The 13,187-nt window shown below is 41.0% G+C and overlaps 1 protein-coding gene across 1 annotated transcript in view; it reads left to right on the top strand.

Moving 5' to 3' along the window:
* Nucleotides 1-3,386: 3,386 nt before the first annotated feature.
* Nucleotides 3,387-13,187, top strand: part of EYA4 (EYA transcriptional coactivator and phosphatase 4) — a 263,665-nt gene continuing 253,864 nt past the window's right edge. Inside the window, exons 1-2 of the mRNA XM_032407846.1 lie at nt 3,387-3,615; nt 4,371-4,500. The gene's annotated coding sequence lies outside the window, so the exon portion shown is untranslated. The remainder of the gene's footprint in view (nt 3,616-4,370; nt 4,501-13,187) is intronic.

Raw genomic sequence — 13,187 nt, 5'->3', positions numbered from 1 at the left:
CCCAACAGGTCCCCTGCAGATCCGATTTCTTCACTTTCATAAACCAGTAGAAACCTTTTTAAGCTTGATCTGTTTGCACAAAATTACTCAGAATATGTGTTTATTTGCAGATTTTAGTAAACCAGCAGCATAGCCCTTTAGATTCCTGGGCAATTGTGTCTTATCCTCATTGGTTCCCGTAATCTGTCCTGGGTAGAGTAGTTGAGTAAAACAGCGTTAAACTTAGTTCGTATGGGTGCTGGCTTCTGAAAGGCCATTCTCCCAAAGCTCAAAGGGTTTGCTTAGAATTTGCTAAGAAACAATTGAATGACTTTTTTTTTTTTTTTTAAGAACTGTGTATACTTCCAGCTGGAGTTCAAAGGTCCACCAATGGAGTAACTCAAAAGATCTATTTTGGGATTATTTCTATAAGCATCCAGTCTTCTGTTTTCTTTTCTTGGTGAATGTAGTGTCTTATTAAAATTTTTTAGCCTGAAATTTGTTCTTACTAAAGTGATGGAATGGTCTTCCCTTAAGGTTGCTTTTAAATGAAATTAAAATAAAAATGACATTTTGGATTATGAACTCCTAGAGGGCTTTGTTTTTTAATTTGTCTTCTATAAAACCCAATGCCCAGTAGTACCATGCACACATGAAAAATAAACAAATAGTAAGTAGATGACAACTGCAGAAGCATCCGGCCCTGGAGGGGTTGGCTAAAGGAATTGCTAATAAGGGAATCTTTGATTTCCACCGATTTTCAGTATAAAGTCACATTATTTTTTGCTCCCCAAAACATGTCTTTTCTCCAATTAAGTTGGACATTTATCGATATTCTGATGACCTTATTCGTGTCATGTAGGGTTTGTTAGTGTTTCTGAATCACTTCCAGAATTTTCCAGCAGATTTCAGAATTTCCCCACCTGTCTTTTCAAGCTCTTTGACCCCCTCTCATTGTTTTACTTTTTCCTCTCCCCTTCATTGCCTTGTAGAACTTTGTTGCAGTACCAGACTGGGCCAATAGATGCTGCCACTTCACGAGGTTAACAGTTGGAATATTTCTTTCTCAGAGGTTAAGGCCTAAGATGAAGTGTTGAGGGGGCAGATGGAAGGGGAGGGTAATGGGTAACTGGTATAGTCTCTCTAGAGAGTAATTTGGTTTCTAATTGTGTGCTTATGAATTCTTCGAATTTTACAAGTAAGATACTAAGAAAAACAATAAACAATAAATTAATTTTAAAAAGATACTTCAACTTCAGATACAAGTATATTTTAGGCAAGGAAATCAATAATTGAATAAAAACAGAATTTTAAAGGTAACACCTCAAAGCATCTTGGACTCAACATCATTTCTCTACAGTAAAGGAAAGGAAAGGCTTGAAAATATGTTTTGGAGAGCCTGAGGGACATAAGGAATGTAATTCTTTAAACCAGTGTTTCTCAGACTGGTGTGTGAAATAATTTTAGGTGGCATAGAATAAATAATTTTACATAATACAGATTCATTTGCAAGGTTATTTCCTATTTATGGTAAATTATATTGATTTTCCATTTATGATGATAAGAAGTTTCTTTTGTCAGATAAGCTTATAATACAAATAGTTTAAAGGAAAATATTAAGTTAAAATACTACAGATGATCTAGCAATAATTATAAAAGCGGTATTCAATAGATATGATGGAAATAATGCTTATTTAAACAAGCAATATATTTTGCCTATGGGACCTCAAAATTCTTTGTTTCCTATGCTCAATTTCTTATTTCAAACTTGGACTGAAATATGACATTTTATATCACTCTTGTTAGTGTCCATGTAATCTATGTACATTTAAGACTAGATGGACTCAAAGATAGTAATAAAAAGTTGAATACTGTGATATAATTAATTCTGGTTTTTTAAAATAACTTCTATAAATACATTCTTATGAAGATGTATAAAAATACCACATTGGAGCAAAGTAAATTGAAAGCAAGGTCAGCCTTGCTGAAAATCTGATTTTAGAAGGGTGTAAAAAAACCATGCTAAAAAGTTATTTGTATGAACAGTATGCTAGCGTATGAAATTCTGCTGTATCCAAATTGTGCATCTCCCCACCTTTATTTAGAGGTCACACTAACAATGTTTCATGCCAAAATGAAATTCAAAAATTGTGGTCTTATAAGGAGAGTATTAAATTCAGCATTTGCACTTACTTTTTACGTATTTGATAGTCATTGAAACGCATACACTGTACTAAAAATATTTGCTATTTTTCTGACTACTCTATTAATAATAATAGCATCACAGTGGCTAACAGTGGTCTTTAGGGTTGCACAGAGGCTGCTTTGAATTTTAGGTCTGCCGTTTACTAGGACGCTGCTAAAAATTCTGAGCCCTTAATTTTCTCACCTGTAAAATGGGGGAAAATAAGATCTGCAAAGTTAATTAAGTCTTCCCATTGATATTTCTGTCTTACATGTATATTAACTGACATCCTCTTCAGGCCACGATATGCTTCAGATCACACTCCAAATCCTTTTTGCACCAAATCCACCACCAGAACCCTTTCCACCTGGAGAAGCAGAAAAAGGAACATGGTGCCTGGCAGGTCTAGGTCTTCAAAATAAATCTGCAGGCAAGATCGACACCCAGTGAGTGGGGAGAGTGGCAGTGAGTGCCTTTATCAGTTTAAATTTACAACCTCACCTTTTCAATTGCCTGTTCATAATTGTGGACAATGCCCCACTAATTAAAAAATAAGCTGTAATTACAAGAATTCAACTGGTTTTTGCTTTTGAACCTGACAGTCTTGATGTCAGTTGCAAAAGACCAAGCTGAAATAAAGGGGGAAATATTTTTCCGAAATTTTTACAGAAAATAATTTAAGTTGACAAAACATGAAAACTAAATTTTCTTTGAATAGGAGTAAATTCTACTGGGTACCTTGTAATCTCTCCCACCACATCTAAGGTTATGTGGGGAGCTGCTTGTTGAATCATAGGCTTTGTGGTTAGAGACCACTGGGTTCTCTTCGGTGAAGTTACTTAGGTTTCTTTGGGCCTAGTCTCCTTATCTCTTGCACGGGCTTAAATAACCACCATACAATAACCACCTTAGAGTTGTGAAAATTAAACGAACATACACCTACCAGAAGGGACCGGTATAATGACTGACAGTAAATTCTCAATAAATTAAAACACTTAAAATCGATGTCACAATTAAAGATGCTCCTAAAATAGACAATAGGTTTCAGGGAGAAGTGATTAAACGGATGCAAAATTTATGTGTTGTTTATTGTCTACTTTGCCGCAGCCCCTGGTTGTGATATACACATATGTTCGTATAGAATATTAAATTCTATGTGGGTGCATAATGCATGCGCAGAAGGCTTAGGCATGAAATGTCACTTCAGCAATGTGCCTGGGGAAGCTCTGACGCTGCCTGACCTTTGGGCGTCTGGAAGGGATGCCTATACCTGTGCCCAGCGCTGGAAGGGGCCCAGGCCCTTCCCAGCAAAGCCTACCCCCAGACTGCTTACTCGTTCCTAGCATACATCTTCACGCAAAAGGGTATTTCGTCCCTTCCGACTGGCGTGGGTTGGTTTTTCTTTTACGTCGTTGCAAGTAGGCGAAGTCCCTTCTGTCTTCTCCCTTGGGGTAAGTGGAAAGGAATCCGGCAGGGGGCCCGAAATGGCCTACACCCGGGGACTGGGTAGCGGCGGAGTGGCAGGCAACTCCTGAGCTGCCCCGCAGAAGCAGGTGGGGGACAGACAGCGGTTCCCTCGTCCGGGGAGAGGAGTGCGGTCGCGGGTCCCTCCCCTCAATCGCGGGTGGCAGCGGCCGGCGCCAGGCCCGTGGGGGGCGGGGTGGGGGCGGCGCGGAGATTACTGCGGCGCCACCAGGGACTCCGAGGGTCCCAAGCGGTCCCCACGCGGGACCGCGAACGATGACAACAGGCAGTCAGCGAGGTCGAATAAAAAGGAGTTGGTCCCTGCGCGCCGCCCGCCCCGGGGCCCCCCGGCAGCTTCCAGTGGCCGCGGGCGCCGGCGGCGGCGTCCCCCGCCCCCAACCCCGCGCGCAAGTGCAAGGCTGCCCGCGGCGCGGCGCACGCTCGGCCGCTCCCGGCTTCCGCGCAAAACTTCGAGCCTGTCCACGTGAAGTTGTCGCTCCCGTTCAGAGGGGGAAAGAGCTTAGTTTGGAAAAGCGGGGCAGAGGCGACAGCGGTGGCGGTGCGCACGCTCTCTTTTTCTTTTCTTCCACTTTTTCCCCACCCCTGTCTTAGTCCAGAGTTTTGGCTTCTCTCCTTTCCTCCTCCCCCTCGGAGCCGGCTTCTCCCCCCGCCCCGTTTCTCCCCCACTAGTGTACGCTATTTGTTGGGGGGGTGGCCGAAGGGGATGTCCTGTTTTCACCAGAGGCACAACGCGAAGGGGAAACTCCGACACTGGAAGGAACGAGAGTAAATACCTAAATACAGAAGCACGGGTCCGCGGCTGGGACAGACACTTGAACTTCAGATCCCGAGGCAGTCCGGGCTGCGGGGAGGTGAGTGCCCCTTCTCCTCTTCCCCGCCCGCGGGGTCCGGATTGCGGGGAGCCTGTGAACTCTCTCCGGGGAAGTGCGCGCGGCTCTGCCGGGGGCGCGGAGCCCCGGGGACTGGGGACGTACGGCGGGACTGGGTGTGGGCGCCGATTCCCAGCAGGCGCGCGGAGGCGGAGTGCAGCAAGCCCGCCCGAGGCCCAGGCCGCCGGGGCTGCCGTGGTGCCTTCTGCCCGGGAGGACACCCCGCGCCCCGAGGGTCTTCTCCATGCCTGCGGGGCTGCTGCAGGGCCGCGGCGGGACGCGGAGCGCCGCTCCTACCTGTATCCCCCCCCCCCCCCCAGGCTCCCGTACATCCTTCCAGTGATATTTATTACTGCGACTACCCCCTAGATAAGCCTGACCCAGGGATGCTGACCCGGTCCGGTGGAGGACCCAGGCTCCTGGCATTTTCACGGTGCTGCATGCGTGTACGTTCACTGCATGTGCTCTAATCTCGAGGCACGAACCGGCCTTTTAAACTGCGGCCATCCCACTTTAATAGTTTTTATGCGGCGTGGACCGAATGTTTCCTGCAGCTTGCCAGGGTCCGTGAAATTAGAGGCGCCTTGTCAGAGGAGTCGCGTTCATTGGCTCGGGACGCGGATGCCATGGAGGGATTATAACTTCTCCAAACGAAGGGACCTGGCTGCGGAGAGCAGGTTTTCTCTCGTTTCAAAGCTTGCTGGGTCTTGGCTGGTTGAGGCGCTGGAAACGGCTGTTTTCGCGTGGTTAAGCGGGATTCGGAAGAAGACCGAGTGTGTGCTTGTTTTATTTTGCGCCACACAGCAGCCAGAACTTTTCGTTTAGTAACACTTTAAAGATGTCTCTTTCTTTGTAAGCATGATTTGAATAGCTTGGAACTGTAAGGAAATTTGCGGACCGCGTCCCGTGGCAGGGCGGTAGCGAAACCCAAGAGCAATCAATCCCTCGTTGGGGTGGCAGTGTCTGTCCTCCCCGCCACCTCTCTCCCTCCTTCCCTTGAAGGCTAGTGGGGTTTGTGCTCCGGGTGAGTGTGTGTGGGGGGTGGGTGGGAGGGTAGTGTTTGGAGACAGTCTCCTCTCCCCGCGCTCCCCGCTCGTCTCTCCCCAGCACTCCAGAGCGGGCAGTCATTCATGAATCCTTAACCTGAGGGCAGTGGAGGAAGGTGCAGGTCCCTGGGCCCTTTCTGCCAAGGTGCCTGCAGGATAGCGACGGGGCGTGTGTTTTGGTTTCAGAGCAGTTCCACGTGGAGCATCTCCGTGTGCGTGTGTGTGTGTTGTGTACTTAATCTGTAAGGAGGTAACAGGAGTCTCGTGTTCAAACCCAGTGGGCCTTTGGCCATTAATTTGCTTTCCTGGCTGTCATTACAGACACTTCCAAAATCTGATACCTAAGAGAACCAACAGGTTAGGTTTCACATTAAGAGCTCATACTTAACAGTTTTCTTTCTCCCTTACCCCTTTTGGCTTGGCACCCTGGGATCAACGTAATTGATGTAGCGAAACATACCTTCTCGAATATGGCATTTTGTTGCTCTTCTCAGCGGCCACGTTTTGCACCCTCCTGCGTTTGTCAGTTTCTGTGCGCGCTCCTTCGGGACTTAGGTGGGAGTCCTAGGAGTGTTTAACAACCGCGGGCTCCCCTTTAGCAGCTTCTGAAGTTTCATTTACACATAGGTGACTGGCAGTATTGAAAGTCAATGATGGTGTTTTGTTGGTTGGGTTGTTTTTGTTTTTATTTTTAAAACCCCGTCAGGACAAGGATCGTACTTGATAACCTTTCCTGGGTAGAACTTGGTTTCAAGCAGAAATGTTTCCTTTCCTTCTTCTTCTTCTTTTATAATGTTTCTGGACAGCTTGTAGCTGAAGAACGAAGAACGAGGAAAGGGGGCGGGGAGAGAATCCTAAAACAAAATATTTGATACGTGGTGTGGTGCGTTTTAGGAGACTGCACTCAAAGGCATTTGTGTGTGTGTTTTTCAAATAACATTATCCTAAGAAATAAGTAGCAGTAGTAACAAGAGACAGACTGTTTTGTGTGGAGCTAGACTGCCAGAATCTGATTTTTATGGCAACAATACCAAAGGCAGATATAACCGCATCCATTTTTATTGTTATTATAAACCATAAAAATAGTTTGTTCCACCCGATTAAAAGTTGTAAGTCATTCAGAGTTAAACCAATTTTTAGAAATGACTGTACAAGAAAGAAAATTAAAACTTTTGACAGTTACAACTTTGAAACTAATGTAATTAGATTATTTGTAAACTTTTTTTTAATTGCTAGGGACATATTTTTGTCTTTCATAACAAGTGAAGGTTTAAAATCATGTGGTTTTCAAAAGCCTCTTTTCCTTTGTCAATTACCTGACAAGAGTACCCTTCAACATTTTAAGGCCATCATAGAGGTTGTTTCACAATTATAATGGAAATAAAAAGATTTACTTATTTTTTATTAGGAAGTATTTAATTCATTGGATATTAGAAACAATTTCTCTTATACAAAATGGAAAGCTTTATGTATATATTCATAGATAATGAAATCATGTGTTCAAATTTAAAAATTAAAAAGTAAACCCTAAGATTTGTATAAGAAAAAATTGGTTCAGGAACAATCATTATTCTTATTAGGAAATACAGATGCTGCATTCTAGAGGATTTGTAGAAGCTAGCTGAAAAAAAAAATTGCCTTTGCATAAAAGTTTCTTTTTAGAAGGGAGGTTGGCAGATGAGTAGTTTGTCATTTTGCTGTAATTTATTTTTTCTTCTAAAAAATCTCTTTGAATTAGAAAAAAGAGAAAGCTCAGTTTTCCATTTCTAAGAGTTTCCTTTTTATTTATGTTGTGATTTGGGGTGTAAATAAATTTTACATACCCACGGGAAATAGAGTGTCCAGTTTCATGTTTTCAATCTCTGTTGCAAGCTCTAAATGACTGATGCCATGTCTAAAAATATATTTATGTGGCTTGGTATTTCATTTAAAAAAGTCTATGCACTGAAATTAATTTATCCAGGACTTTTAGAAAAGTAGAATGGTAGAAAAGCCATAACTATTGTTATGAAGATTTAGGATGTTGGAAAGTTCACATTCTAACTTTCAAATAATAAAATTAAATTTACCCAATGAAACCTCACATTTTTATAGAGAATCCAAGAAGAGGGGAGATAATCCTTTTCAAGACTTAGTGAAGTGTTAAGTAATTTAAGAGCATGGGTATTTATTATGTTTTTTCATTATCTTTTTTTTTTCCCTTTAGGTAAATGCAGGAACACTGAACATTCAGTAAAAACAGGCCCCCTTTATAAGGACTTTATTCACCATAGTTCTGTATTGCAGCTGCTGATCATATTTCACGGAGCTGTTAAAGCACTTAAAACCTAAAATTAGGTACTGTCTGGTTGTAAATATTTCAGATCACTCATTTAAGAAACAAACAGAAAAGCGTAGTATCAAAAGCAGAAGTTGTTTTGAATCTTTTCATTGAAGAACTGAACAAACCTCTATCAAACACCTTATTTTTTCAGTGAGAATATAATCACGACAGTTTCTTTTTTAAATGAATATTATTTTTACACATTCTAAGCTCTTACAATGTGTCTTCCTATAGAGTATCTTAAACTAATTGTATTCAGAAATGTAGTTGGGGGATTTTATTACAATGGTTACTAGGTGCATGAAATCAACACGAGAACGAATGGATGACATTGCAATGTACCTGCTGCTCTGGTGAATTTTCCCCAGTGAACTAAGAAATGACATGATCTTTCAGGCATTTGTTGTAGAGATGGATGAGATGCAGCAGTGTATTTAATTGCAGTATGTGTAATGCTGCATTCAGTTAGATGTGTTTTAACATGGGGGGCACTGAATATTCATTAAATTGTACATGGAGCCAAACTTGGCATCATTTAGTTTGAACTTGAGTGGAAGAAAATAAACAAGAATCACATATTCAAGCACAGTACAAGCAGTTTTGATTGCTTTTAAGAGGTTTGAAGACTTTGTAAACATTACTGTCACCTAATATTGCTCTTGGCACTACACATTAGTATATGCCTTGGTGATACGCCATTTTACTCTTGAACTTTGTGATTCTTTCGTGTATCCAGCTATGTTTCTACTAGTAGAGAGGTACTGAAAATGAATGCCACTACCCTTACTGCCCTAACTCCTTTTCTGTCTTTCAGAAAAAGAGATGAAATGGATTATTTTAAAAATAGAAAGCATTTTGAGTTATCAATACCACATTTTTATGGTGGTTTAAAATAGTTTCAGAGAGTGCACCTCTGAGTCTCACGGTAACCTTTTCTGTCATTGAAAGGTGCTAATTGATCTTAGGTCACTGACATAATAGTATGGTTTGATATTTGAAACCTTTCAGCATTGGCCTGGCCCTTTTCTCACCCTGAGATTTCAGTCCATGGCTGATGAATAACACCATATTAAAATGTCAGGAATTCTAATTTTTTTCTTCATATGAAACATTTTAATAGGACATGCTCATATTTTTAAAACTTTTATTTATATACAATAAGTACATTTATTTTGGTGTACTTTTGGGCCATGGGATAAAGACCTATATTATCATGTTAGGATTTTTTTTTTTTAAGATTTTATTTATTTATTTGACACAGAGAGAGAGAGGGAGAGAGAGAGAGCGTGCACAAGTAGGCAGAGCAGCAGGCAGAGGGAGAGGGAGAAGCAGGCTCCCCGCTGAGCAGAGAACCCCATTTGGGGCTTGATCCCAGGACCCTGGGATTCATGACCTGAGCCAAAGGCAGATGCTTAACTGACTGAGCCATCCAGGCGCCCCATGGATTTTTTTAAATATTATTTTTTCACAGGTAGATATTTTTATATTGAAAGTTTGATTGCTGTCATCACATTGGAATACTTTCAAAGTGAAGTTGCATTAAACCAATATTGAAGGGGTGCCTCGGTCAGGTCATGATCCCAGGGTTCTGGGATCGAGCCCAACATTGGGCTCCCTGCTCAGGGAGGAGCCTGCTTCTCCCTCTCTCTCTGCCTGTCCGTCCCCCCTGCTTATGTTCTCTCTCAGTCAAATAAATAAAATCTTTAAAAAAAAAAAAAAAAAAACCCCACCAAAACCCCCAAAATTGAGTAGCCATCTTGAGATTTTACACCGAAAGCATTTTTTCTTAAGTATGTTCATATCTCAAAGTATATTTTTAAATAGAAATTGTCAGATCTGTTTTTATACAGTTGTAATTTTTATGTCCGTGTAAGTCATCACCATTCTTGTCATCAGTCATTGCCATCATCAATCATTATCATCGTCATAACATCCCAGCTGACATTTCCTGAGGCTTTACTTTATGCGAAACACCTGAAGGTGTTTATGTGGATTAGCTAATTTTATCTTTTCAACTATGCCATAAATGCGTTACTTTTAGCATTCCCATTTTACAGGTGAGGAAACTGAGACCAGTTATGCAGTGGAGTGGAGCCAGGATTCCAACTCTGTAGTCTGACCTCAGAGTCCTTATCCTTAACGGTTGCTCTAGGCAGTTGCTCCCACCAGCCGGATATGAGTTCATTGTAGGTGCTCTCTGAACATTTTCTTTTTCTATTATTGGTTATGTATTTATTTCTAAGGATATTAGAAAGATACATTAAATTTCACATTAAACCTATAATTTCACAGATAATATTGTTTAAGAAAAGTCCAAAAAGAAGTATTGAAGTAAAACAAATTAAATTTTAGAAAGCGCCTATTTAAAGAAGCAGATGAAGTAACAGTGAGTAAATGCTTGGCTAAAATAGCCAAAATCATGAAGGTTGGTGGCAAATGACTGAATTTGGAGAAACTGTTACTTTAGAATGCTTCCCAAATGACAGGAACTTATGACTAGATCTTTTTAATATTTCACATATACGTAGAATTTTCCTTTGTTTTTCAGGCCTTATCTATTGGTTAGATACTATGGATTTTACAGGGTTTTGGTTGCTGTTGTTACTTTTGCTGTTGTTTTAAGCCTGAATGCTGGGTATGACTCTCAAATCTACGCATTCATGTTGAACCAACTAATAGGGACTGCATACTGCATTTCTAGAGGCAAGTTTAAATTATAACGGGGTCACCCATATTTTGGAAACACTTTCAGTTTGCATGGATATCCTTTCAGACTTTACATCTTTAAGGTTTTCTCTAGGTGAACACTTTTGTTTTGCTGCCGATCATCTGTTTTATAACTTGAATGTATTTTTTTTCACTGAAACAGTGGTTTTCATTTTTAATTTATTTATGTATTGAGCCACAGACCCCTTTATCCAAGTGAAAACTGACACTGTGCCCACTGGAGAAATATTCACTGTTCTGAGTGAAGCAGAACATGGGTGGCCCGTGAATCACTCACCAACACTGTCCTCCAGCCATTGCTGGCTCCCAGAGTCTCTGTAAGGGACTTCTGGTGTGCGAAAATCACTGCAAAAGGGTCCTCGGAGAAGGGGGTCCATTCACAGTACCTGCTGTGGTATGTTAGCCTGCCCTCCACTAAAAAACAAAACAAAACAACTCTCAACTACCATAAGCTATCTCCAGAGTAATATGTGGGCCAAAGGTACGTCTGCTCACCCTAGTATTACTTGAATATTCTTATTAACCAATCTGCAACTTTATTTCAATTTAATACTTAGAAAATAAAAGTGATCAGTATGTTTCCTACATAGAGAGAGGTATAGGTCTGAATGAGGCCCACCACATTTTTTACATGTAAAGATTTGTTTTATGAGAGTATCTTTTTCCCTTTAAAGACTTTATGAAGGAACATCAGCAGTGGCCTAAATGGACATGACCTTGGATTTTCATATAATTTTTTTGCTGCTGTTTCTATGATTCTTTCCTCTTTTCTTTCTAAAATGAAAGGGGCATTTCTAGTGAAGGCTACAATTAAATCATAAAAAATTTACATTCATATGCCATTAAGTTTAATTCTACTCACAAAAGCAATAGCATTCGATTTGAAATTCTGTCCTTAATCAAGTAGGTGTACCACATACTAGGAAAGCTTATTCTCCAGAAGGTCATGTACACAATTCACAGACCCTGCATATACCCCGTGGACTGATCTATTCATTACAGTTTACCTCTGGCTCTGAACTCCCCAATGTTCAAGGATTTGAAAAGACCTAAATGTTCTGACTCAGAGATTGAATACTTCTAACCTAATGTGTCCAATGTGTTGAAAAGTGGTGATGACTTGGGGAGTCAATAGGTCTCTGAATTGGCTAATGCTTTTCACTTAAAAGTTTATATCTAAATGCAGATGTATATTCATGTATGATTATGACTCAGGTAATGCTAGCCGAATTTAATCACAAGTGGGTGAGTCATTTTCAGATTCCCTTTGGCAGGTTTTCTGTAATCTCAAACTTTGCTTCTAGTAGGTAACTTAAGAATGCAAACCTCAAAAATTCTGTCAAGAACAGCAACACTATTAAATTTTTTACATGAACCTTCAGGTGTTCAGATGAGGCTACTGTTTTATCTTTCTTAGTTGACCCAAGAAGAAGTTTAGTGTAGGTCCGTTTTGTCTCCTTAATCATTGTCTTTAGATTTTCCAGGCTTCATTTGTGAAAAGACCTAGCAAAATTCTGGGTACACATACATGCTTTTTCAGTGCTTTTTCATATTCAGTGTTGCTAAAGACATGCAAAATTTAGAGTGAGATGAATAGGTTTTCACTTCTCTGTGTTAATTTTGAGGACTTTGGGGCTCTTAGTCTCTTAACAGTAAGTTTTACTTTTTCTTGGCATATACCATTCACAAGGAATGGTTAGCAATAGTAAGTGAATTAACCATGATAACCAAGATCACAGGTTTAATTCTCAGATTATCATATTAGCTTTGGTTGGACGTGTGTCCTATACATACTAGGTCATATTGTCTTTGGTTTAGTTCTGAGGGACCACCCTGGACTATGCTGGAACTGTCTCCAAAACTCTCCTCCTCATCCCAGGAATGTTCAATTACATTATTCACAATTTTTATCAGGTCCCTCCTTGACTTAAAATTCTTCAAAAAATGTTCTCTTGCCTCTAGGACAATTCCAGAATTTTTAGCAGGGAGCACACAGGGCCTTCTGTGCTGAGAACCTTGCCCAGGTTGCCATTCTCATCTGTCACCACTGGGTCACAAGAATCTCTAGCCGTATGGAGAACTGCAGTTCTCAAATAAGTACACCCTCATCATTTCCACCACATTTGTTTGTGCATGGGATTCTTTCTACCTGTCAGACATCTCTTCTGCCCCTGAAACTTTCTTTGACTTCTTTTACAAGACTGCAGTCATAAAATGTTACCTCTACTAGTAAGTTCATCTGTCCTCCGGAGGCTGAGTTGGATGTTTCTTTCCTTTTTGCTGCCAAAGCACCCAGTTTCTACCTTCAGCACAGTACTTGCCACATTGACGCGTAATAGATTACGTGAATTTAAATCCTGCTCTAGACTGAGAATTTACTGACATGATTACTGGCATTTGTCATCTCCATATCTCCAGTGAGTAGGGGTGAGTAGGTTTCTGTTGAGTGAATGAATAAAGAAAATGGGGACGAGGGCACTGATGGTGGCCCTGGACATCCTCTGCCATGAGATTGGGAACAGCGGGGATAGCTGTGACCATTAGACTGCAGGACAGCCTTGAGAACAACCTCG

This window comes from Phoca vitulina, unplaced genomic scaffold, assembly GCF_004348235.1.
Source record: "Phoca vitulina isolate PV1807 unplaced genomic scaffold, GSC_HSeal_1.0 scaffold9, whole genome shotgun sequence".
NCBI classification, from domain to species: Eukaryota; Metazoa; Chordata; class Mammalia; order Carnivora; family Phocidae; genus Phoca; species Phoca vitulina.
This window is presented reverse-complemented; position numbering and strand designations above follow the sequence as displayed.